Source organism: Helianthus annuus, chromosome 16, assembly GCF_002127325.2.
Source record: "Helianthus annuus cultivar XRQ/B chromosome 16, HanXRQr2.0-SUNRISE, whole genome shotgun sequence".
Classification (NCBI taxonomy): Eukaryota; Viridiplantae; Streptophyta; class Magnoliopsida; order Asterales; family Asteraceae; genus Helianthus; species Helianthus annuus.
In genome coordinates this window covers 184,738,631-184,750,446 of record NC_035448.2, presented here as the reverse complement: position 1 = coordinate 184,750,446, position 11,816 = coordinate 184,738,631, and positions in this window count along the sequence as shown.

The window sequence follows — 11,816 nt, the reverse complement described above, 5'->3', positions numbered from 1 at the left end:
GCTGCTAAGTCTTCCCCCTTACGCTATTACTTCGTTTGCTAATTCAGTTAACTTATTTAATAATAAATTTTCTTGAAGTAGAAAATTTGAACGATTGACTAGCGATTTATATAGGATAACTCAGGGTCATAATGAATCATTAAGGGATTATATAACCAAATTTAGTAAAGAATCCTTGGACATTCCTAACTTGGATGTGGCCACAGCTGTTGAGGCCTTCAAAATGGGATTGCTTAAGGATTCATTGTTCTATGATGATCTTGTTATGACACCATGCAGGAACCTAGACGAAGTAAGAACTCGGGCACTCAGGTTCATCCGGCTAGAGGATGACAAGAGGATCCAGGAGAGACAAGTAGGATCCTCAAAACAAGAAAAGCAAGGATCCTCTTTCAAAAGCAACAAATTCAAATCCTATATCAGAACTGACAACCAGAATGTGCATGCTGTTGACCAAGAAGAGGATGATGAAGATTATCCTTCGATTTCTGAATACTGTTTTTCCGTTGATAACCATGAACTAATCCTTGCAATGCAGAATCTAGGAGAAAAGGCCAGATGGCCCAGAAAAAATGACAAACCAGCCGCAGCTAAAGATAAATCAAAGTAGTGTGCATACCATGAGGATTTTGGGCATTTGACAGAGGAATGCATCGCATTACGAAAGGAAATTGGATATCTGCTGAGCAAGGGGCATTTGAAAGAATTGTTGGGAAGAAAAAAGCAAAGGACTCTGGATCCTGAAAGGATCCCTGAAAGAGCTCCAGCTCCTCCGGCAGATGCACAAGTGATCAATTTATTTCTAGAGGATCAGACGTCTTGTTGTAATGTTATCCTTGGCAGGCCCTGGATACACGAAATGAAGGCAGTCCCATCCACCTACCATCAATGTGTGAAGCTCCCTAGCCCTTGGGGAATAATCAAGATCGACAGTGATCAGCAGGAGGCTAAGGATTGTTACACCTCATCAATGAAACCAGCCTCGAAATCAAGGGAGCAATAGCAATTAAAGTATCCTCCAAGGGGTTTCTTGGAGGCAAGAGAGCAGGATGTGGACGAAATCCTCTTGGATCCTGATGATCCTGAATCCAAAATCTACATCGGATCAGGGATCCCTGATAAAATGAAAGAAGACATAGAATCCTTCCTTAAAAGAAGAAAATCTACCTTTGCATGGAAACATGAGGATATGACAGGTATATCTAAGGATATTATCACTCATAAACTTGGCATTGACAGGTCAGTTAAACCAATTGATGTGTGTCGGTGTGTATATAATTTAGATGTATATTTAAGCCCTTTTTACACTTTTAGCCAAGTTTTAAATTTATAAAACACGATATTTACTAACACTAAACACACATATGGGCAAGTGCACCCATCGTGGACGTAGTATAGTGTTGGTAAGATACCGAGGTCGTCCAAGGACACAAGAGCTTTTAATACCGGTTTATCCTCAACGTCTAATCAAATCAAAAAGCGAGAGAAAATGTTTTAAACTAAGAAAAAAAAACTAACTAAATGCTGAAAAATAAAATAAAATAAAAACAGATAGACAAGATGAATCACTTGGATCCGACACGTGTATTAGTATAACCTTTGAATATTTTCGCACTTTTGCACTTGTTTAAGAGATTATCTTAGTTATTGTAGTAGGCCCCTCTTTTGAAGGCGACGTTACCCTCAACCCAGTAGTTTAAGTCAGCAAGGAATCCTAAAGGGTCGGATTATTGAAAGATAATGAATTAAGTTATTAATGCAAATTGTGGTAGGCCCCGCTTTCGGCGGTGACGTTACCCTCAGCTAAGTAGTCTGAGTCAGCAGGGATACAGTCCTAAATAGCCGGATTATAGTATTAATAGTAGTTAACTTATGAGGGGGTCAAAGAGTTTGGATCCCCGCCATCCAATACCTATGGGCATTGAAGGAGATCCTACTAAATTTGACCCAGGTCCCAAGCAGGACCTCTAAACGCTGAACAAGGGCAAGACCCTTACCAAACCGTTCCCTTAACCCCCGACCAGGTAGCCAACATACCTCCATATAGACCGTGGAGATATGAATGGTGAAAATCTTTTATTTTATATAGACAGTAAAATAATGCCAAGACACCACGGACAAACGATAAGGAAAGATCACCTTCAACATAAGTAACTAGTTATTAAAGTCATTAATACAAAACCAAATAAAAAGTGCAAAAGATTAAAAATAAAAAGTATTATACTAAACACTTGTCTTCACCAAGTGATGTAAGAGACTTACGCAAACATGGCCTTGATTGTCAAGAACTCTTACGATCAATCTTGGATCCCGAGACGACTCACACACTCTACGATGGACAATGGATGATGGTGGTGGATGATGGTGTTATGGTGGTGGTGGGTTGTGGATGAAGTGTGAGAGAGGTGGTGTGCCAAGGGATGCGATGAAATGAAACCAAGCACCCCTATTTATAGGCTGAACAGAAGGCTGGGCACGGCCCCGTGTCCGCTGGACACGCCCCCGTGCCCGTCTGACACTCTCTCTCTTCATTAATTGTAATTCGCAATTACAATTAATGCGCCTGCTGTACTTTCACTACGCCCCCGTGCCCGCTGGACACGGCCCCGTGGTGGGCAATGGAAGCTTCTACTAGTTTGTCTTTTCTGCTGCTTCTTGGGCACGGCCCCGTGTTTGCTGGACACGGGGCGTGTTCAGTCTTCTGTTTTCTCTTCTTTGCCTTGGGGGTGCCGTTGAGGGTCCGGGCAGTCTACTTTTATTCCTTTTCTTGTATTTATGCTAGAATTAGTCGTCTTTTTTCTTCTTTTGTGATTTTGAGCTCATTTCATCCTGAAAATACAAAAGAAAGACAAAAACACTCTTTTTCCAATATTAGTACTTAAAAAGGGTTAGTTTTATGCCTTAATTGATGTGATTTATATGTTGCATTTTACACACATCAAATACCCCCACACTTGAACTTTTGCTTGTCCTCAAGCAAAACTCTTTAAATGTGGCTTACACTCCCAAATGGAATAGGTAGAAGAGAAAGTTTTTAACTTCTCATAGAGTGTCGGGAATCCAAGGTCCTTGTAAGTTTTATTTTTATTTATTTACAATCCTATTCATTATGATTTATTTTGAACGTTTCATAAGATAATTTACTTATTCGGGCATAGCATGCCTTATTAAAATTCCATTTATATACAAGTTCACATACCTCGCGGGAGATCACTCAACACTCGGCCGAAGGTGTAATTTTTAGTGAATCACTCGAGAGCGGCATGGAACTTACGCCTTCCATAGGCTTGCCAAGCAATCAATCCTCCTCCTTTTTAACTTTTTACCTTTGTAAATATCAAGAGGACTTTTTGGGGTGAAGGGTTAGGCTTGGGTTAAAGGTGGGTGGTTTGGTTAGTGGTTAGTAAAAGGGCGAAAATCGTAAAAAGCGTCGGTTTTCGTGACATACCTTGTTTTTAGTGACTTTTTATTTTGAAGTATTTCTCCAAACAAGCTTTTATATAGCTTCTGTTTGTTTTTGACTTAATCATTTTTTTTTGTCATCACATAAAAAGGCGAGTTTACGAAAAACCGAGCTTGTTACTAAAATAAAGGGTCAAAAAATAAAAAGGTTTTAGGTAAAAAGGGTTTTGGGGTAATGAAATGAAAGGTTTAGGCTCAAAGGGGCTATCTAGGGGGATTTTGGGTAGGTGGTAAAAAAAATAAAAAAGTAATGGTTTTGAAAGAAAAATATGGTTAGTCCTAATGCCTCCATCACTTACTTACTTAGGTTTAAGTTGGTAAGGACCGGGAATGTATCGTCGTGGCAAGTTCTAGAGTTGTAAGAAACAAGCGGCTATTCACACAAGAAACGAAAAATGAGCATTTAGTCTAAATATGTATATTTTTATGCTCAATAAAGGCTCAAAACTCACTTTTGTGGGAATGGGTTTTTTTTAATGTGATCAAGTATATATAATCGAATTTTTAACTAGACTTGTTATGCCTTTTCGTAATTTTCTTATGTTGGTTCTTTGTTATCACGACGCTATCGGTTGTAAATTTGTAAAAATATAACCTTTTTAGAACTTGTTATTCCCAAATTAAACATAAGACAAGTAAATGAAAAAAAAAATGAAAAAATTTGGGGTGTTTAGCGGTTCCAATAGAGTTTTGTGTAAGGCTTGTATTTAGGATTTGCAAAATTCAAGGTTTTAGCATCCCCCCCCCCCACACTCAAATTACACATTGTCCTCAATGTGTCCAAAAATAAGGTTTTTGGTTGATTAGAATGTGTAAAAGTAGGTTAAAAAGCAAAGATTTATGTTACTGGCAGTCTGGACACGGCCACGTGTCCATTGGACACGGCCACGTGGCGAACTGCCAGTATTGAAAACTTACAGAAGATGAACACGGGGGCGTGTTGGGTGGACACGGCCTCGTGTCTGGCAAATAATTACAGGTCAGTAACCAAACAGCAGGTCTAAGAGTTGAACACGGGGGCGTGTCGGCTGGACACGTCCTCGTGTGGACAGTCTGTGAGCCTGAAAAACAGGTTTTGTCTCCCGGTTTCTCCATTTGGGGCTGCAAGTGCTAATGTTTAGCACTCTAACCCTTGCATTGTACCTGTTTAATCACTCAATACCACACCAAACAAACATAAACCATCCTAATTTTACCAACGTTAATTGTCTCAAGCATAAAGTGAAAATAAAATGAAAATAAAAGAGAAAGTTAATTGTTCAACAAGCGGCACGCAGGCCTTAAATTGTTCGATAGAGAAGGGTACTTAAACCTGTGGGCTCATCACCAACCTGCCCCTTGTTCCTTCAAACATCCATATCTTCACCGCTATCACCTCCATCCCCATGCCCCGCCATGTACTCCCGGATGCTACCGATATCATCTTGTATATCGTTAATGTTGCGCTCGATAGCTCCAACCCGGTGGTATGTGTTGTTGGCGAGATTGTAGGTGTTCCTGGTGCACATGAGGTTTTCCTGCAAAAGATCATGTAAACTTTGAAAGTTAGGAAAACCGCCTCCTTGAGAGGAGGATTGACCCGCATCACCATGGGGTTAGTACTGGTAGTGGGGAGGTGGTGCGTGAAGAACTAGGGCCTCCTGCGGTTTCCATGCAAAACCTTGCGTCCTTTGAAAGCTCACCGTTCCGTCTTCCGCCTCATAAAGTAAGTTCATGGCTCGGAAAATGTGGTAGTCAACTCGTCTCGACCATGGACTCCTTTCAAAGGACCTTGGGATATTCGTGAAATGCTTGAAAAGACGGTACACCCATCCCCCGAAGAAGATAGGTGTAGGAGCGTGAGCAAGGCGATTTAGGTGCATGTTTCGCAACAAGAGATATGGAACATCGAGAGGCTTCTGGTTGTGGATGCAGTGAAGGACAACCAAATCTTTCAACCCTACAACGCCACTACTGTCGTGACGTTGGTTCAGCGAGTAGGTGAGGAGCCTGTGAATGTAGCGTTAAAGCGGGTCCCTCAGTTTGGTACTCTTGGTGCTGCTAGGGTTGTAGATTCCTTCACCGATCTGAGCCCATGCGGCTTGTCGTTCAGTTGCATCCAAGTCTCGTAATCCCCCGGTATTCTCTTCATTCCCCGATTCTTCTTCACCATATAGCCCTATGATAGACCCAAACTGTGCCATGGAGATTGAGTACGTTGTCCCTCCACATCGAAATGTGACCCCTTCATTGTCAAACGGTTCACACCTTGAGTTGAAAATGAAAGTACTTTAAAACTCCATTGTGCATTGATGCACCGACCGAAGCCGGGTGTTCAATGCAACTGCAAGTGGCCCTCTCACGATGTTGTTGAATCGGTCAAGTTGATTCACCATGGTTAACAAGTCGGTACACGCCCGCCTAGGGTACTCCTCGGGTCTTGTTTGGAGTGTTTCGTATCGTGCCCTAGCATCAAGTTCGCTTGCGTTGAACCTTGTAAACCTTGACATCTGAAAGAATACATCAAAAGTTAGTACGAAACAAGGATATTTTAAGTGAAACTGCAAACAGTGGGCTGGACACGGCCCCGTGTTCAGCGGACACGGCCCCGTGTCCAGGCGTCTGTAACCCAAAAACTCCATTTTTCGTCCCGGTTTCGAAAACCTGAAAATTTTTAGCCCAATAGTAGCGGTTTCCCCCGAAAATGAAACCCTAAGTGTCGTTTTTCCCAAAACAAACCATTTACCCCTTCAATTTCGTGTTTTTCGGTTCAAGAACAAGGGTTTGGGGTTTTAGTTGGAAATCGAACGAATCTATCAACAATACATGTTTATTTACTTCCTACTATACTAATCTAAACTACTACTAACAGATTTCATCAAAAATTTTGAGTTCGATTCGGATGAACATGAAGACCCCTAGATTTTTCCCAATGTTTTGATGCTTTAACTACATGCAAGTAACTAATCTAACTACTAGAGATGATAGAATCATACCTTGACGTTGTTAAACTCGGTAGTGACGTCGGGAAACTGCGGAAAATCGCCTGGAACCAGAGCGTTTTCGGCTATACGGGGCGTGTGGAATGATGTAACTGATAGGAAAAGAAGGTTTTATCCCGACAGTTGCCTCGACACGGCCCCGTGTCCAGTGGACACGGCCCCCGTGCCGAACAAAGTTTTGGAAATTTTTTTTTTTTCGTGTGCATGCCCCTTATCCCCGAAAATGACTAGAAGACTTACCGGTTTTTAAACGTACACTTACCTGTAACATGTCAGGTATGAGTTTATTCGTTAACCGTTTGAAGTGAGATCTCCTCTTCCTCATCCTCAATGGATCCTCGGTAGAGTTTTAGCCGTTGGCCATTGACTTTAAATGGTATCCCATTTCGAGCTTTAATTTTTACTGCACCGTGTGGAAAGACATGGGTGACGGAAAAAGGTCCTGACCACCTAGATTTTAGCTTACCAGGAAATAATCGAAGTCGTGAATTAAACAATAGAACCTGATCTCCTTCCCGAAATTCATTAGATTTAATATATTTATCGTGTAAATTTTTCATTCTATCTTTATAAATTTCGGAGTTAGAGTATGCGTAATTCCTTAGCTCGTCTAATTCATTTATTTGACAAAATCGATTTTTACCTGCATTTTCTAAATCTAAGTTCACGTTTCTTATTGCCCAATAGGCTTTGTGAGCTATTTCTACTGGCAAGTGACAACTTTTTCCATAGACAAGTTTATATGGGGTTGTGCCAATAGTGGTTTTATAAGCAGTTCGAAAAGCCCATAAAGCGTCGTCTAATTTGTCGGCCCATTCTTTTTTATTTATTCCTACGGTTTTTTCAAGTATTCATTTTAAACCTCGATTAGTCACTTCGGCTTGCCCATTTGTTTGAGGGTGATATGCTGTCGAGACCCGGTGATAGACCCCATACCTTGTTAATATTTTTTCGAGTTGATGATTGCAAAAATGGGTACTTCTATCACTTATTAAAGCCTTTGGTGTCCCGAAACGAGAAAACAGTTTTTTTCAAAAATTTTACCACTACTCTTCCATCATTTGTTGGAAGAGCCTCGGCCTCTGCCCATTTAGACAAGTAATCGACTGCCACAAGTATATATTTGTTTCCCTTTGAAGGTGGGAAAGGCCCCATGAAATCGAGTCCCCACACATCAAAGATCTCACAGACGAGAATGCCATTTTGAGGCATTTCGTTTTTGGAAGAAATGTTACCTGATCTCTGGCAGGCATCACATGTCTTTACAAGGTTTTGTGCATCCTTGTAAATGGTTGGCCAGTAAAATCCTGAATCAAATACCTTTCGTGCGGTATTAGCGGCACCATGATGTCCTCCGTATGGACCTTCATGACAATGACGGAGAATTCTTCGTGCTTCGTTAGCATGGACACACCTTCGGATGAGTTGGTCGGCACACATTTTGAAAAGATAGGGGTCTTCCCAAAAGTAATGCTTTACATCAGCAAAGAATTTCTTTCTTTGATGATGTGGCCATCCTTTGGTGACTATACCGCTAGCTAGGAAATTAGCGTAGTCGGCATACCATGGTTCTTGTCCACCCTCCATCATTTCCAAGGATTCCGTGGGAAATTTTTCGTTGATTTGCTCGTCTCTGGTTGTTTCCAAAGCTGGGTCTTCTAAGCGTGAGAGATGATCTGCAGCAGTGTTTTCTGCTCCTCTTTTGTCCTTGATTTCGATGTCGAATTCTTGGAGGAGTAAAATCCATCTGATCAAACGGGGTTTTGCGTCTTGTTTCTTGAAGAGGTACCTGATGGCTGCATGGTCTGTATAGACTACTGTTTTAGAAAGAACAAAATAAGAACGAAATTTATCAAAAGCAAATACCACTGCTAGTAATTTTTTTCTGTAGTTGTATAATTTTCTTGCGCATCATTAAGAGTTTTACTAGCATCATAAATTGGGTGGAAATGCTTTTCTTTTCTTTGTCCCAAGACTGCTCCAACAGCAAAGTCACTTGCATCACACATGATTTCGAAAGGAAATTTCCAATCTGGCGCTATCATGATGGGTGCATTGACTAGCATTTCCTTGAGGGTTAGAAATGCTTGATTGCATTCCTTGTCAAAGATGAAAGGTGCATCTTTTTCAAGTAACTTTGTTAGAGGCCTTGAAATTTTTGAAAAGTCCTTGATAAACCTTCTATAAAATCCGGCATGTCCTAGGAAACTTCTGATTGCTCGTACGGAGGATGGAGGAGGTAATCGAGAAATAGTTTCTATTTTTGCTCGATCAACTTCCATTCCTTCGCTTGAGATTTTGTGACCGAGTACTATTCCCTCCGTTACCATGAAATGGCATTTTTCCCAGTTAAGGGCGAGGTTAGTTTCCTCACATCGGGATAGCATTCGTTCAAGATTATGGAGGCCTTGGTCATATGAGTCTCCAAAGATGGAGAAGTCGTCCATGAAGACTTCCATTGTCTTTTCTATCATATCATGGAAAATGGCCACCATACAACGTTGGAATGTTGCAGGCGCATTACATAGACCGAATGGCATGCGTCGATATGCGAAAGTTCCGTATGGACATGTGAAAGTTGTTTTCTCTTGGTCTTCTGGTGCTATCGGTATTTGAAAGTAACCTGAAAAACCATCTAAAAAACAATAAAATTTATGACCGGATAATCTTTCTAACATTTGATCAATGAAGGGTAAAGGAAAGTGGTCTTTCCTTGTTGCTTCATTTAATCGCCTATAATCTATACAAACTCTCCATCCTGTGACGGTTCTCGTTGGTATTAATTCATTTTTCTCATTAGTTATTACCGTCATACCTCCTTTCTTTGGGACTACTTGAACGGGACTTACCCACGGGCTATCGGAGATAGGGTAGATTAGTCCGGCGTCAAGCAGTTTGATGACTTCATTCTTAACCACTTCTTGAACATTGGGGTTCACTCTTCGTTGTGGTTGAATTACCGTTTTGTAGTCATCATTCATTAAAATTTTGTGCGTGCACATGGAAGGGCTTATTCCTTTAATATCTACAAGCTTCCAAGCGATCGCGTTTTTTTTGTTTTTTGAGTAGGCTAATTAGTTTCTCTTTTTCTACGCTACTTAATTTAGATGAAATAATTACGGGTAAACTACCGTCTTTGCCTAGAAAAGCATATTCCAAACCTTTAGGAAGCTCTTTGAGCTCAATGGGTGGGTCTTTAGAAGACACCTTATTTTGTGGCTCGTTTAGATTAAGAACCTTAAAGGTTTGTTCTATGGCTATCTCTTCTTCGACAAAGTGGTCTTCTTCATTAGTCGTATCAGGTGGTTCAGCTTCATCTTCAATTAGGGGGTCATTATTGCCAAAAGGATATTTCATTGAACGCTCAAGATCTATGCTCCTTTTGAATGCCCCTAATTGAAGAGGTAGATTGTTGAATTTCCGGTTTTTCAAAGCTTTATGAGTTTGTACAAAAGGTTTTCCCAAGACTAGTGGGGCGTCATCAAGGATGACGAAGTCGGTTGGGATTATCAATTGATTTGTTTGAACCAAAATGTCTTCAACTACACCGATTAATTTTATCACTTTTCGATCGGATAGAAAAATGGGAATTTGAAGTGGAGTAAAATCACTAATACTTAATTTTTCAAAAATGTAGTTAGGCATTATGTTAACACAAAGATCTTTATCAATGGTGATATTACTAATAAATGAATTTTGAAAAAAACATGGAACCGGTGTAATGTTAATTTCAAAAGGGTCTTCTTTTATTAGTGAGGTTTGATCATTAGTTAACTTAACACTTACCATTTCTTTGATTTTAGTACTAGTGTTTAACTCTTTTAAAAACTTGGCATGAGGGGTTATTAAACAATGATTTTCGAAAGTAGGTGACAAGAGAATAATTTCTTCAAAATTAGACTCTTCATGAATTTTAACATTATCGGACTCACCTTTTTCGTTGTTTAACTCGTGTGTCGGTTTTTCACTTTCTTGTTCTTCCATTTTTACATTTTCAACTATCCCTACGTTATTATTACTATTTAACTCTTCTCTTGCGCGGGATTCCTCTTCCCTTGCGCGAGATTCTTTCATGTAACGTTCGATAGTTTTAATGTGTTCTAATATCCTATTGGTCACTTCGGTGAGAGAAAAAGAATTTGGATCCTCAAAGCTTGAATCCGGTTGTTCGATCCTTGGCTCCTCATAATTCTCATATGAAGTAGATGGTTCACACCATTGTTCTTCATTGTAAGTATATGATGGATAAGGGTCAAAATTTTGTTCTTCATAGTACTCATATGAGGTGGGTTGTTCACGCTATTGTTCCTCATAATAAGTATATGAAGGTGGTGGCTCATATCTTGAGTCTTCAAAGTATGAGTATGAAGGCTCATACCTTGGTTCCTCAAAATATGAATATGAGGGAGGAGGTTCATACCTTTGGTCTTCATAGTATGTGTATGAAGTTGATGGCTCATACCTGGGCTCCTCATAATGGTTGTATGAATTGGATGGTTGATATGAGTTATTATATTGAACCGACCGTGCGCTACGACAATTAGTGCAATAATTACCTCTATAATCATCCTCGTCATAGGTGTAGTTGTACCCTCTTGAGTATTGATCCATAAGAATCACTCAACAGACCACAACTGAGTCTCGGGACTAGAAAACTAAAATAAAGACGGAAACAGAAGCTGGACACGGCCCCGTGTTGGGTGAACACGGCCCCGTGTTCAGGGTCTGTATCTGGGCGTTTTAATTAAAGTTACTGGTCACGTTGAGCACGGGGGCGTGTTCAGTGAGCACGGCCCCGTGTTCAGACTCTGTATCTGGGTATCTACTCTAAAATATGCAGCACGGGGGCATGTTCAGCGAGCACGACCCTGTGTTCAGGCTACTGTAAATGCAAACTAAACTAAAATGCAAAAAAATTTGCGCGCGTTTTTAAAAAGGTTTTGAAAAACTGATTAGGCCGTCGATTTTAAGCTTTCTTAAAATCCTTGTGTCCCCAGCAACGGCGCCAAAAACTTGATGTGTGTCGGTGTGTATATAATTTAGATGTATATTTAAGCCCTTTTTACTCTTTTAGCCAAGTTTTAAATTTATAAAACACGATATTTACTAACACTAAACACACATATGGGCAAGTGCACCCATCGTGGATGTAGTATAGTGTTGGTAAGATACCGAGGTCGTCCAAGGACACAAGAGCTTTTAATACCGGTTTATCCTCAACGTCTAATCAAATCAAAAAGTGAGAGAAAATGTTTTAAACTAAGAAAAATAAAAACTAACTAAATGCTGAAAAATAAAATAAAATAAAAACAGATAGACAAGATGAATCACTTGGATCCGACACGTGTATTAGTATAACCTTTGATTATTTTC